Source organism: Propithecus coquereli, unplaced genomic scaffold (assembly GCF_000956105.1).
Source record: "Propithecus coquereli isolate 6110/MARCELLA unplaced genomic scaffold, Pcoq_1.0 Scaffold79, whole genome shotgun sequence".
Lineage (NCBI taxonomy): Eukaryota > Metazoa > Chordata > Mammalia > Primates > Indriidae > Propithecus > Propithecus coquereli.
In genome coordinates, this window is record NW_012154062.1 from 651,061 (window position 1) to 663,219 (window position 12,159).

Below are 12,159 nucleotides of genomic sequence, written 5' to 3' on the forward strand. Positions count from 1 at the left end.
TGCTTCCCAAATTGAATTTTCCATGTCTTTAAAGGCATGACTTTAGGTATGACTAGCGTTATTGAATCATGAGATTCCAGGCTCAGAAGAAGCCTATACATTTCATTTCAAGCAGAAAGAACCATGTCTGGCCATTCCTAGTTGGAGTGTAGTATGTTGAGAGTGAGCTGGCCATTGTATCTGTGCAGAGGTATCTGCAGAAAAATAAAAATTTCTTAACTTGTAACATAAATGACAACATTTTCATATTTAAAAACAAAATGTTGAGAATATCTATAACCATAAGAAAAAATTAGCATTTTTTTCTTTCACTTCTTAATCCCCACTCCTACAATGTTGATGTTTCCAACTTTTTATTTCAGCACGTAGGACAAGGGGGACAGTGAGAGCTTCAGAAGAGCCCTTAGGTTCCTTTCCTGCTCTGAAGAAGAAAAATAGCAAGTAGCCCATTCTCATTTATCATCCTTACGTTTTCCCGCCAAGAGCTTATTGACATCTCTTCTGACCACACCAGGTACGATGCCACGCACAGGTGTTAGAGACCCTGAGGTGTAGCTGGGATCTTCCTGGGGTGGTGGCTGTTTAGGATAAGGCAGTTTATAATCGGGGGAGTACTCACAGCAGGTTCTAGGTTTTTTTCTCCTCCTCCCTCCTTCTTTGTCCCTCTTCTTCCTCCTTCCTTTTCTTCTTCTAAATTGGCAGCGTAAACGGGCAAACTAGTTAAACCTGAACCTGGCACTCACCAGAGACTGAACTGTCAAGGCTGAGCTCTTGTATAGACAAGGTTCTGGGTGTTCTCCTGTAACTATGTGCTATCCTTGGCATTTAGGTTGCACTTTCTCCTCTGGATAAGATCAGCCCTGAAGAACATTGTTACGTGCCTTTGGCAAAGGCTTTGGGAAGCATCCAATACGTGGGGAAGCTGCACTCAGCATCTGTTTGTGGCACAAGAGGGATATCCTTGCTGTCTTCCTCTCTCTTATTTTCTCTCCTACACGCCTTTCCCCTCAATCCTGCCTCTAAATGCTAACTTCAGGGTAATCGACAACCTTTCCAGAGTATAAAAACAAACCACACGGTGAATATGGGGATTACAGTTCTGAAACTTTTGAGAAAATCTGCATTCTCATCCGTCATGAGGATTCTCTATACCATCTCTATTCCATTCTCTGTACCATCATGTTAACTTTGTGAGGAAGAGCTCTTTGTAGTGACTCTGAAAGGGGCCAGTGTTGTGTTTTCTTGCCCCTTTCTTGGGCATCTGCTGTAGTCATTGCTTTTGGGAGCAACTTAAAGTGGAGCTAGAAAGAGCTCAGCACATGATTTGAATGAGACTAATATAGTCTCTGCTTTTTGAAATCCTGTTATTACATTTGTCGTACAAATTATTCACAGAATAGATAGAATTCAATGAATTAGGTTTGTAGTCAAGTCATATAATCTATGCCTAAAGCATTAAGCATTATGCATGTATTAAAATATTTATTACACTTTAAAAAATCTACTGGCAGAACATACTGTAGATCAGTTTTTTCAAGGACAATAACCATTTTATGACGACTTAATGTTACAAGGTACTAAGCTGGGGGCTTTACAAAGCCTAAGCAACTTTCCCCGTTGAAAAAATTTCCCATTTACTACTAAGACTCTCAAAGAACCCACACTAGGGCCAGCCACCAACCTTTATGTTCTTTCCACAAGCTGCCTCCTGACCAACTGGCATATAGAACCAGTGATTTCACAACATAGCAAATTATCTCGTTTAGGAATCTTTGGCTTACTGAACCAAAGGTAAATGCTAAACTTTATAATTTTAATGTAATTTTATTTGTTTTAACAGATAGCCATTGAGTAGCTATGGGATGCCTACCAAGTACTTTTCTGCATATTTAGATATAGACACACACCAAAAGGACATGTTCTTTGAACTCTTGAAACGTATATTCTAAGTATGACTTTACTAGTGTCTCTGTGCCCGGAGCAGAATAACAAAGGACATGGCTTTTTTCCCTAAGGCACTAGAGACACAATTCAATGTCTGTCATTACAGGCCAGGTGCGGTGGCTCACGCCTGTAATCCTAGCACTCTGGGAGGCCGAGGCGGGCGGATTGTTTGAGCTCAGGAGTTCGAGACCAGCCTGAGCAAGAGTAAGACCCCGTCTCTACTAAAATTAGAAAGAAGTTAATTGGACAACTAAAAATATATAGAAAAAATTAGCCGGGCATGGTGGCGCATGCCTGTAGTCCCAGCTACCGGGAGGCTGAGACAGGAGGATCGCTTGAGCCCAGGAGTTTGAGGTTGCTGTGAGCTAGGCTGACGCCACGGCACTCATTCTAGCCCGGGCAAAAGAGTGAGACTCTGTCTCAAAAAAAAAAAAAATGTCTATCATTACAATATCACATAGAGGATGAGGGGGGAAAATAATCTGTCTTAAAACGGAGCCCCAAGTGGGCTGGAGTAAAAAACATACAACCTTTCTCAACCCTCATAAGGTGTTTTCCCCCCTGTTTTTTAAAATTTTTAATTGTGGTAAATGAACTTAACATTTACCATCTTAACCATTTTTGAGTGTACAGTTCAATAGCGTTAATAAGCACATTCACATTGTTGTGAAACATCTCCAGAACTTTTTAATCTCGCAAAACTGAAACTCTGTACCCTTTAAACAATAACTCCCTGTTTCTCCGCTCTCCCTGGCCCCTGGCAACGACCATTCTACTACCTTTCTCTGTGAATTTGACTGCTGTAGGAACGTCATGTAAGTGGAATCACACAGGATTTGCCTTTTTGTGGCTTGCTTACTTCACTTAGCTTCTTCGTATCCTCAGAGTTCATCCAAGTTGTAGCATGTATCGGAATTTCTTTCCATCTTAAGATAGAGTAATATTCCATTGTATGTCTATCCCATATTTTATCAGTCCGTTTATCCATAGATGGATGCTTGCGTTGCTTCCACCTTTTGGCTGTTGCGAATAATGCTGTTTTGAACATGGGTGTGCAAATATCTCTTTAAGACCCTGCTTTCAATTTGAGGGGATATATATCCAGTAGTAGAACTGCTGGATCCTATGGTAATTCTGTTTTTAATGTTTTAAGAAACCACCATACTGCTTTCCATAGCAGCGACACTATTTTACATTCCTGCCAACAGTGCACAAGCATTCCAGTTTCTCCATGTCCTCACCATTACGTATTATTTTCTGGTTTTTTTGATAGTAGCTATCCTGATGGGTGCTAAAGCATTATGTGTTATAAATTTTCTCTAAAAGACAACACAAAACAAAGTCAGGCACTTTAGTTTTTCATTCACTTAAAAAGAAGTATAAAACCTTGCCTGGTTATGTTTCCAAGATTTTAAAAGTTCCATTTATTCTCAGGATAAGTTGTCTTCTGTATACATGTGTATAATAGCATGGGTTAAAATAAAATTCCTGGGCTTATCTCAATCTGCAAATGGCATATAAATATCAAAGACGCAGAATAGTCTTGGTCCTTCCCTACAAGGGTATGTGCTCAGCCCTTGCACGATTGCTTGGGGGTAAAAACACCTCTGCACATTTGTGAGGCTTCCTTGACTTTAGAGAGTCTTTCACTGGTTTGATCCCAATTCTCTGGGTCCAGGTAAGCACCATGAATGAATGAACCAGGTTAGTGCATAATAGTAAGGAATGAAGGTGAACTGTGGTGAATCGAAGAGCATTTAATTTTTAAAATACTGTCTCTAAGCATGCACTGGGAGTTGGGAGCAGTGACCGATACAATAAAGGACCTAGCAGAGTCCCTGACATTGTGAAAAGAATAGATGTGGAATGAGACTGCAGCTCAGAAAACCCATTATTTTTATTTTATTTAGATCTCTTTAAATAGGTCAGAACACACTGGCATATAAAGTAATATTTTCCCTTCTTAAAAACACACATAGAAAGGAAGAGATTGGGGAATAAATAGCAGCCGCTAGTGGGAGCTGACCCCTTGAGGCTGTCTAATTCTGGGATAACTTTAAATTTTTAAGTTTTCTAGATTTACCTCTTCCAGTTGCTCTGAGTGGGAAGAAAACTGAGCTTTGCTTTATAGAATGTTCTTCCCTTGCTGCTTAGATTCCATAGTCATTTCTTAGGCTAGCTTCTCTGTCATGTTATTCAGCCAAAAATGTAGTCTTATAAAAATGAATCAATTAAGGCTTCATCTCCAAGTAGTTCTACGTGTTCAAATTTATGAATCACAAGTACCTTTAAGTCTTGGAAGCATAACAGTAATGAAGATAAAGGCAGTGGAGACCCTGTGGTAAATTTTACTAAAATGAGAAAGATCAAATCTGTTAGTGCGGGGTCTGAATAGTCCCAATATTTGGTATAGTCCTTGTCTGGGCTAAGTGGATAAAGGCTAGAGCATTTCTTTTCTGGTCTTGTAGGAAATTGTCTGTGTACGATGGGTATGTACATTGGAAGAGCTGTTACTAAAGACAGTACCTGCTATTCTAAATTAAATATGCCCTACAGGGGTACAGGGAAGAGGGAAGGGAAAGGGAAATAGAGTTGCCTAATGCTAAGAAAGATTTGGTGCCTCAGGTGACCCTTTAAATTTACGAAAGGTTTACCAAATCAATATTTATTTGACCTGAATAGTGAGCATGTAATAGTGTAATGTACTTTGATGCTTTTCCAAAGTCATCAGTAAAGAGGACATAATTGGTGGTTTTTAATTTTCTTGTCCCTGTGAGTTTACATGACTGCCACTTTTTTGGAGGACGAGGATGTTGAGCAGGGTGGTGGGTTTTTGGTAATGTGTACTTTGGTGTAAATTACCCACCTATAATCTGGCTGTTGTTTATACATATACAGAGGACCACGAGCTAATGAGCCTTAGTTTTTCAGCCACAAGATAGAAATCGTGTCATTAAATCTTAGAATCGTAATTTGCAGATACTTTAGCTAATACGCTTCTAACTAAAGCTGGTTCCACACAATTCCTGAATCAACTGCCCTCTTTTTTAAGTAATGACAGGAATCTGACTGCTTTATTGTGGCAGCTTCTTATGAGTAGGAACACTCCTTATTAGGGAGGTCTGCAATTTATTGGACCAATATCTTCTTCTTTTTATATTATATCATTTATTGGTAGTTTTGTTTTCTAAAGTAAATAGGGAGGGTCATTGTCTTCTTATACCGTACCGTTCACATATTTAAAGAAAGTTATAATCTCTAAGTCTTTTTTTTCCAAGAGTGAAAAGAAGCTAAATATAGAAATAACACCAATTTATGTTTCTAAAACTCCTTGCTATTCGCCAGATACTTTTCTTGTTCATTTATTCCTTGTGAGAGTTCTGTGATGTCTGTTTCAAAGATGGGGAGACTGAGACTCCAGTGACTTGCCCAGAGACACGTGGCTGGTAACTCTCAGAGCTTAGGGCCAGCTCAGAACTTACTCCCTCTCTGGACCACAGCTACCTCCCTGCTCATCATATCTGAACACCTACAGTTTTTCTAATTGCTCTTCAAGTGATGACATAGTCTCCAGACCCCTCACTCCATCCTGATGGCTCTTTACTGGACATTCTTGGTCAGCACTGAAGAAAATGATGGTGGCCATAGCCAAGCATCCATTCATTCAGGAGATACTTAAGTGCCTGCTGTGTGCCGGGCACTCTCTGGGTATTTGGTGTCCACCGGCGAACAAAACGATCAAACAAATCCCTGCCCTCATGAGGTTTACAGTCTGAGGGTCGACTTTATGGCTCAGGCCCCTGTCCCCTCAACCAACACTGAAGAGAAGTTTGAAACGGGATGGAAGAGTTGGAGTAGCAGGCTTCGTGCTGTTAAGGAGTTAAAGTGGGAATTCTATATGAAAACTTCAAATGATGTATCAAATATGTATCTCATATCTCTGCCGGCTTCTCCCTTTACATCACTTCAAAGGCACATTCCTTCTGTGGATTAAGAAAATAATGCTAACTTTAACTGAATTATACTCCTTTATTTCGAGGCACAAAATGAAGCCACAGAAAAACTTGGCAATAGGAGGGAAAGGTTCCTGATATTATCGGAGGTCATTTGGAATAAAATCTAAGCAAAATGAAAGCACAAAAGATGTGAGTGGGAGAGCCAAAAAACTATTCTGAAATAAGTTTTGAATTCAGAAATATAGAGAGAATTGAGAATATTAGATGTTGGAGAAGCCAAGAGATGGATTAGGCATGAACTGGATAAATTGTAAAATGCATGCATGGATAATTGTAAAATGCATAAAAAACATGTTACATGTTTCAGTGAAAGCAGTAAAAGTCTTCAGCTATTTGTTGCAGGTAGCCTTCTTATATTAAATCATTGGAGGCTTTTGTAGCTAGAAATAATGAGTTTTAACATATATTAGAATTCTTAATACAGATCTAAGTCATGATGCTTATCTAATTATCTTAAAGATTGATTTTCTTTACCTCTTACATTCTAATAACTGCTAAATTTCCAGTTTTAAGGCAGTAGTGGTTCATGAATTTGAAAGGTTAAAATCTATTGGAGATGAAGTTTTAAAATTCCAAAGTCTTTCGAATGTGTTTTTGGCAACATTTTGATGATGACCTTCACATTTTCTTTCATCAGCTGAGTGTTAGGGGGCTGCTGAGAGCCTGGGAACGGCTAGGATTCTGCGTTTCTCATTGCTTCTGGGTTATGTGGCGTAGAGGCAAGGGCACGGACTTTGGAGCTGCACAGACCTTAGGTTCAGATCCAGCTCTGTGACTTCGAGAAGTTACTTAACATCTTTGAGCCTCAGCCTCATCATCTGCATATGGGCTGTTTCTCCTGAGGTGGTTATGAGGATTAAATAATGTATGTCAAGAGCCTAAGACATAGCAGGAGAGTAACCAGTCATCTCAATTATTTTATTTTCATTTCCCAAAGTCTGGGGTAGAATAACCTTGCTTAAAAATGAAATCCCCTTTGAATTACTTTTTCTCTCCATATGATAGTCTTAAATATTTATTCCTTTTTTTTTTTTTTGCACAACATCTAAAGCTAAAGAAACAGTATCCTGCAACTCCGTGGGTTCTGAGTTCCACTTTGGCGTGCTATATTGAGCTAGATGATGTCATCATTAGCTAACATTGGCTTTTAACCAAAGTGTGATGACAAGTTTCTTTCCTTAAGGCACGCTCTGGATAGTATTTCATCTCAGTTTAGAATGTGTCCTTCATAACTGGACTATTTATTCGTAGAGAACTCCCTGTGCTTTACTTTCTGAGATGTGGTAATTAACACTTTGCTCATCAGACCACCTGGTTTCCTCAACCTCTCGTGTTCATTGTGGGGAACCTTGAGCTCTGAAATGTAAACTTCATGCTTGTCTCTTTAGATGGTGCAAACCAATCAAAAACTCCAGTGATTACATCAAAATAGAACCATTAGAAAAAAAATTTTTTTTTGTAAGACTTCATTACATTGCTTCTAAAGTGTTAATGCATATTATATCCTATTATGGAAAGTCAGACAGACTTGATTTTGTGTCCTGACATTGATATGTACTAGTGCCGCAGTCTGCTTGGGCTGCTGTAACAAAATACCATAGACTGGGGCTTAGAGAGCAGACATTTTTTTTTTCCCAGTTCTGGAGGCTGGAAGTCTGAGATTAGGGTTCCAGCATGGTTGGGCGCTGGTGAGGACTCTCTTCTTGGCTTGCAGATGGTAGCCTTCTTGCTGTGTCCTCACATGGTGGAGAGAGAGTACCAGCTCCAGGATCTTCCTCTCCTTTTTTATTTTTTTTGATAGAGGCAGGGTCTTGCTATGTTGCCCAGGCTGGACTTCAACTCCTAGGCTCAAATGATCTATTCTGCCTTAGTCTCCCAAGTAACTGGGACTACAGGTGCAGGCCACTGCACCCAGCTCTTCCTTGTCTTATAAGGACACTAAATTCCATCATGGGAGCCCCACCCACATGACCTCATCTAGCCCTAATGACGTTCCAAAGGCCCTACCTTTAAATACTATCACATTGGGAGTTAGAACTTCATGTAAATTTTGTGGGGAACACAAACATTCAGTCCATAACAATTAACTATTAACAGTACTTAACCTCTCTAAGCTTTGGTTTTCTCATCGGTACACTAGAGATAATAAAAGTACCTACCTCATAGGGTTGTTAGGCAGTTAGGTTAAATGTATGTAATCCACTCAGCCTAGCTCCTGAAACCTGGTATGCCCTTGACAGCTCTCAGTAGCAGCTCTAGAAATAAAAGTCACAGCAATGGTAGGATATTTGTGTGTATTTTATGAACATGTCTCATTCCAGGAACTTACCAGAACTCTTTTAAATTTTAAGCTGATGATTGAATTATTTTTAAGTGGTAGTAATGAGAGTCTCTTTCTTCTTCCATATTTGTGCTGCCATTTTCTCTTCCCAGCATAACTAAGTTTTCCGTCTCTGAATCCTGTTGCTTCCAGCTCTGTCCCTCCAGGTCAGCCCTTATGGAGGCTGTGGAGTTATTGGGCTCTTCTGCCCCTGACGCTGCCTTATCTGTAGGTGCTTGTTTCAATTTGTCTTGTGGCTTCCTGCTGTTCGTTTCAAACCCTCAGACTCTAACTTTTTTTCCTGCTATTTCATCTTGTCTCACTCATTCACCTCAAGACCACTCATAGGAAGAAGATGGGAGTTTCTCCGGGTCTTCTGAATAAAGGTGGCCAGGTTCCTAAGACCAGTGTTCACCTTCAGCTTGCCACACTCTTTCTGAGTGCCGAAAACATTCTCTACGCTCTCTTCTCCAGAAAGCCTTCCAGAATGACCCAAGAAAAGCACCCTCCTTCTTCTTCTGTGAAGCATGGGAATGGACGCAACATCGTTATATACCAACAGAACATCTGATTGCTTGAACTATCTTACTCCCCAACAATGAGTTGGGAAAAGAGTTTTCTGTAAGAAGGAATTAGTGATTATCAGAGTGAAACACATAGATTAAAGCTATATTATACTTAGTTTTGAATGCTGTTTGGTACTGACTTTAGAATTTGGAGCATTTTGAGACTTTGATAGTGATGAAAACATTTTAAATCTTAAAATATAGGTTATGTGTAACAGAGAGCAAACATGTTTTAGGAAAGAATCATCAAAGGTAGAAACTTTTATTGTGGCATGTGTTTCAACAAAATACATTTCCAAGCAGAGTCATCTCAAGGTTAGAGGTTCACACACACACACACACACACACACACATCCTTTAATGTAAAAAATCTACTTTTTCAACATAGAAATTTACTTTCATTTCAAAAACTTAAAAACATTTTATGACCGGGCCCGGTGGCTCACGCCTGTAATCCTAGCACTCTGGGAGGCCGAGGCAGGAGGATTGCTTGAGCTCAGGAGTTCGAGACCAGCCTGAGCAAGAACGAGACCCCGTCTCTACTATAAATAGAAAGAAATTAGCCAGACAACTAAAAATAGAAAAAATTAGCAATAAAAAAAAAACCATTCTAATAGCTTTTTCAATTCAAAAGTGTGGGATAAGTTCCCAAGGGAGGGGTCTATGAAGACACATAGCACAGTTTCTGCCCTCCAAATTTATCAGATGAGCACCAGTGGCCATGAGGCGATAAGCCCAATATACATGGTGCTGTGGCCTGGGGCGCAGGTGACAGATGCCACCCAGAGAGGTGTCAGCAGGATATTATGAGCTCTCAAAGGAAGGAAGGATCACTCCCACTTGAGTGGATCAAGAAGAGGTTCCATGGAGAAAGTAGGATTTGAGAAGAGTCAAGGGGTATCTGCAAGTGGAGATGAGCTTTAGAAGACATTCTTGAGGGGACACAGCATGAGCAGAGGACTCTGGAAAGTATGGGGCCTGCTGGCAACGTAGCTCACAATCCTCTTTGACAAAAGTGAGATGGAATGCAAGGGGCTTGTGGGGAGGGGAAGGGGAGAGGAGGAGGAATAATTGTAATAGCTCCCATTTATTGAGAACCTACTATGTGCCAGACACTGTTTTAAATACTTTACTTGTATTCACTGATTTAATCCTAAGGGAGATGAGTGTAGAAATTCAGATTGGGGGCATGGTTAAGACTCTGAATGATGGGGTAAGGAGTTTGTATTTCAATTGGCAGGAAGGGGTCTAAATTGCAGCAAGGAGTAACTGGAGCTCCTGTTGAGTGAGGACCATGGGGTGAACTGAGATTACATCGAGGGAAATGGTGTTCACTGAAACTTGAGATCGAGAGAATCTGGAATGTTTGACGTCCCCATGAGCAGCAGTGTTAGTATTTCCCTATTTGCAAATGTCCACATCTTCAAGAAAGAGAGGATATATTTTTCAATAAATTTGAGATGAACTTTTCATCCATGTTAGTTTATTTTATACTCCAGTATTGACGTGTGACCAGAGGACTGCTGTATAAAAATTTACCTTAAGAGCAAATCAATTCTGTTAACTGCTTTTAAGTCATTTAGATTTTTAAACTAGAGCTAAGGTATGCATTACTGAAATGATGTTTTGTAAACCTATTTCAGGCTACTATTTTTTTAGATGTGATTTGGTTTCGAGAGAAAACAATACCATAATGATAGTTACTGATTTGTTGATATTATTGATTAGGCTAATAAATGCTAATAACTATATTTTTTTCTGTTACTTTTTTTTTTTTGATAGTTCTTGAACCTTTTTAGGATTCTTCTAGGAAAAATATTTAAAATATGAAATTGTATAATTTGATAGAGGGAGGTTGAAGAAATGTTTATATTTCAGAAAAATGGAGGGAAATACTTGTAGAGCTTAGGCAGTGTTTGGTATACTTTGTGTTTTTCCCACATACAAAGTAGGTCATAAATGGCCTGTGCTTGTTCTTTGTGATGATGGCAAGGGGACAGAGTGTAGGATTGTAAGAATTTACATCAGTTTAACACATTAACTGCCATGTGAGTTGTATTTAACTCACACTAGTTTTGAGCCCAGGGCCTCGTGAAGCATATGAAGACAGTTCTCCGAAACAAATTCAATAAATATGTTGTGAGTCACATACAACTCTTACACTGGCGTGCAGTGTAAGAATTGATTCTAGCGCCACGTGAGTTGCATATAACTCACGCACAGAAAACAATAAAAAATAAATTTTTCATTAAATTAGAAAGGATAATTTTGTTTTTGAAGTTTTTATTCTATTTTCATTATAAAACACGATGGCCCCGGGGGGAAAATTTTTTTTTTCTATCATGGCAGTCAGTGTGTTCATTTGGCAGGATTCTGATAGTTTCTTGATATTTAGTCCTAGGTACGCTGTTTCTGTCCTGTTAGTTTATATGACCTTCTTGGTTAAGGAGTTACTCTGAAAGAGTTCTGCTGTTTCATCCACACTGATCTCTGCCTGCCATCCACCAAGTACTCCTGGAATCCTCTTCCTGGACCAGACCACACTGTACGGACTGCGTGGCAGGACCCAGCCCAGAGGGGAGCCAGCAACCCCGGAAAGGGGTTCTTCACAGGCAGACATGGCACTGGGCTGTGACCTGTTTTCAGCCTTCTGGCAGCAAGTACATCATTAGCAAGGGGTGCTGGCGTATGCTTGGCTAAGGAGGAAGTCCCAAGAGGAGACTCCTTGAAGAAAACCCAGCTCTTGTGTCCATGCCCAGAATGATGCATTGCTAGCACACAGCCAGTTGTAAAAGGAAGAAATCAAACCCAAATGTGGAAGCAAGTGTCTTAATGGTTTCGTTTCCCTGTTTAAAGTTTTCTGTCAAGCAGCTTCAGGGAGCTATTACCCAGTGGCCGTGCTTAAAGATACTGTGTTTGGAAAGTTCTTTTAACTGAGGCTGCAGAATATTCCGTGCCCCTTCATGACTATAGTGGCCACAGCAATACAACCTCTTAGGCAAAGGTATGCTAAAGACTGGAAAATGTTCCGGTCTATACTTCGGTTCAAACCACTGTTGTCTGGGGTTTTCTGTCACTGACGCCTGAATCTAATCCTAGTGAATGCAGGGTACTTCGTGGTAGTAAAAGTAGAAATGAAGATAGACAGAAGAGATTTATGTTTTCGATATAGAACAATTTTTTTTTTTATTGTGAGTGGTGTTAAAAAAAAAAGACTAGAATGGACTGACAAGTTCTGGGATGAAGGTATTAAAATTTTCAGGATATATATGCTAGGGTAGCTTATATTAATATAATATGTAGTTCTTTTTGC

The 12,159-nt window shown here is 39.7% G+C and overlaps 1 protein-coding gene across 4 annotated transcripts in view; it reads left to right on the top strand.

Annotated features, from left to right (window-relative positions):
• SLC7A2 (solute carrier family 7 (cationic amino acid transporter, y+ system), member 2) overlaps nucleotides 1-12,159 on the top strand; it is a 65,201-nt gene that overhangs the window by 17,797 nt on the left and 35,245 nt on the right. The window contains exon 1 of one of the 4 annotated variants that reach the window (XM_012663001.1): nucleotides 452-514. The exons of the other annotated variants lie outside the window; for them this stretch is intronic. The gene's annotated coding sequence lies outside the window, so the exon portion shown is untranslated. Of the gene's footprint in view, nucleotides 1-451; nucleotides 515-12,159 lie in introns of those variants that run through there. 4 annotated transcript variants of the gene reach the window in all.